Source organism: Plectropomus leopardus, unplaced genomic scaffold (assembly GCF_008729295.1).
Source record: "Plectropomus leopardus isolate mb unplaced genomic scaffold, YSFRI_Pleo_2.0 unplaced_scaffold1400, whole genome shotgun sequence".
NCBI classification, from domain to species: domain Eukaryota; kingdom Metazoa; phylum Chordata; class Actinopteri; order Perciformes; family Serranidae; genus Plectropomus; species Plectropomus leopardus.
In genome coordinates this window covers 1-3,115 of record NW_024614947.1, presented here as the reverse complement: position 1 = coordinate 3,115, position 3,115 = coordinate 1, and the positions used below count along the sequence as shown (strand labels likewise).

Sequence of the window (3,115 nt, the reverse complement as noted above, 5' to 3'; positions counted from 1 at the left end):
TTTAGGCCAAACTACAGTTGCTACTTTCTGAAGGTTTTAAGGTCAAATCTGCTTAAAATCAGCAAAGCAGCATTTTTATTTAGTGCAGAACAACTGAAGAGTTTTAAGTTTGAGTTTTTTTTATTATTGTGGTCAAAAATCTTTGACTTGCTGTAAAACTTTAAAAAATGACAAAAGTGGCAAATTAACTGCATTTTTTTCTTTAGTGTTAAATCAAAATCAGACTAGACTTAAGTTCAGGGTTCCCACACCCTCTCAATGAAATTCAAGGACTTTTCAAGGACCGAACAGAGCGTTAGTTTAAGACAGATCAAGATTAATTACTGTTGTAACACTGAGAAACATCAAATTTAATTTCTATTCAAGCATAAAATGTTTAAGTTCAGACACTTTCAATATCTCATATCTACCTTCCCCTCAAATTCACAAACTTTTAAGGATTTCAAGGACCTGTGGGAACCCTGTTTTGAAGTGACTTGTTTTAGACAGCTGTTCTCTTGACTTTCAGCCCTGCAGACTGAAACTTAAAGATCACAGAACTCCTTCATTTTAACGTCTAAATTAAACGTTATGGCCAAAAGCAGAAGTTCCTGCAAACGTTCCTGCTGGACTCACCGTTTGTTTGTTTGTTTGTTTGTTTGTTTGTTGTTGTTGATGTTTATCGGATGTTTGGCTCTGGTGTGGAACCTGCACAGTGTGGTTTTATCCGAACATCGGCTGTTGCTCCGTGTTTCTATCGCTGTTAAAGCTTCGCAGTATTTCTGTCGAAGGATCCTGACTGTTTTTAATCAGGCGTCGCTGTTTCGTGCTCCGTTTTTATATCTGATGTGTCGAAAGGGAAGTTAAGAATCGTGATTTAGAAACGATACAGAAACCAATAATCGATTTGTCCATTTTAAGGTGTTTAACTGGTTTGATCCAAAAGACATTTTGCACATTTAAAAACCACAGAGGAGAGAAAAATCCTACAAATTTAACTCGATTTCGCTGATGATCTAAATAAAGTGATATCGGGGGATTTTGGTTTTTTTTGCTCTGTGGTTTGATTAAAACTTTGCGGACTGCACAGACGAGAAGGTGATTAACCTCGAGGGATTTCTTATTTTTAATGTTTATTTAAAGACTCAGATGAAGCATTAAATGATTTAATTATTTAGTATTTATTTCACACGTGGTGCGAGTTCCAGTACAGCTTTTACATGCTCGGTGTAAATGTCGAAAAAGTATCAAAAATCCTGAAACGTGTTAAGTTTGTTGTGCTGTTTCAAACTGTGTCCGAGCCTTAAAGCTGCAGAGAGCCTCGTGGTTGAAGAGCGGTCGCCTGCCTTATGTTTCGATTCGTTAGACCAAACCTCGTTAACATCTTTGCCAAAGATTCTTTGTTCCTCGTCACCACGTTTGCCGCTGATTTCATTCAAAAGGCTTTTAGTTCATTAATCCGTGCTAATGATTTCATTCAGTGATTTGCTAGAGTATTTATGTTTACAGTATGGTCATGACTTGAAGTTTTATTTTATGATGAATTTAATGAATGGGCGTAGTGCATCGACGTAGCTGTGGTTTTAGGAGGAGACGTGTTATTTATTCATGATGTTGTTTTTGTGTGCAGCTGCGGCTCTGAATCTGCAGCTCGTCTAACTCGTCTATCTTTACTCGTGTGGCTTCCTGCTCGCGCACAACTGATCAATAAAGACATTAAAGCTGCTTCGTCTTCGCTGTCTTCAATCAAAACTGAATTTAGCAAAATTTATAAAGAATCCGGTTTATTTTTTACCAGTTCAAACATTTCAGTGCTCTGCAAGTACAAAAAACAAAATATCCATCTAAAAAGTGAAATTTTGACTTTTTACACATAATATTTAAAATAATTAAAAAACGTGGTAGAAAATAAATAAAAGCTCATTTTAGTTAGGTGGTTTTTGTTCTTAATGTCAATAAAACTGTAAAAAATGTTTTATCTTCACTGATTTAATGAACAGGAACAAAGTTTGGTTGGTTCGATCACTGCCACGCTGTTCTCCGGCTCAGGACTCGGCTCGTGATCCTCTGAAACACACGACAGAAATCAGATCAGTGAGCGAAGACAAAGTCTGTATTTGACGCTCGTTAAAAACGGCTCCGGAAATTAGCTTTAAAATATTTAAACTTCCGCCGGTCAAAAATGTCTGCCGGCCACTTTGACTTTAAATCGGCTCTTTACAGTAAATTTGTGAGTTTTTTAGATTTTTTTGAGATCAGATTTTCGTTTTTGTACCTTGTTGTAGAGTTGAGCGTTCAGCCGGTAAGATCGATACTCTGCTCTCCGTCTTTCCTCGTCTCTCCTCCGCTGCACCTCCGGAAGATTCTCGTAAATCCTGGAGAGGAGAAATAAAACGTTACGACGGCCAAACTTTGTCACGCACTCAAGAACTGGACTCATTTCGACAAAAATAAATTAAGTTGGATAAATTAAATTAGTCTTACATTTAAATTTGTGAAGCTTTAATGGCTGCAAACATGTTATCTATTGAACAGTTTTCCCAGAGAACATAAAAAGGTGGCAGTGAGCAACTTTACAAGAAATAACCCAACAATTTATCGAGAAATTTGCAAAATTTACAAGAAAATTTCCTCAAAATTAGCTGAAAAAAGTAAAAAATAAAATCAAGAAAATGACATGAAAAAGGTTCTAAAATTATAATATATATATCAAAAAATAAATAATAATAAAATAAAGAAATATAAATAAAAAAGAAATATAGTAAATATGTTTCACTTATTAAAAAATAATTTTCAAATCATTTTCTCATTCTCTTTTTTTGGGTCACTTTTCTTGTCACATTTTATGCTTCTTGTAATTTGTGAGACATTTCGTGCTAAGGTTTTAAAGGGTTAATTTTTAAAGCTTAATATTTCTAAAATGAAATTCAAGACATTTTAAGACGTAAAGGACCTGCAGACGCCCCGATTTTACCACAGATCTCAAAAAAAAACTTCAATAAGTTGATTGTGGTAAAATTAGCATATTTTGAGGATTATCAGGAAAACATTATGAATTGCATGATTTTGGCCGGGATAATTATCAGGGCGAAAATTTTAATATCCTCCGATGCCTCAGACCTAAACATGTAATAAT

The 3,115-nt window shown here is 34.9% G+C and overlaps 1 long non-coding RNA gene across 1 annotated transcript; it reads right to left on the bottom strand.

Moving 5' to 3' along the window:
- Positions 1-1,045: 1,045 nt before the first annotated feature.
- On the bottom strand, positions 1,046-2,376 carry LOC121964096. The gene is made up of 2 exons (XR_006107317.1): positions 2,255-2,376; positions 1,046-2,046 (listed from the first exon to the last, which is right to left on the bottom strand). It is a non-coding gene; the product is annotated as an uncharacterized LOC121964096 (long non-coding RNA).
- Positions 2,377-3,115: the final 739 nt, after the last annotated feature.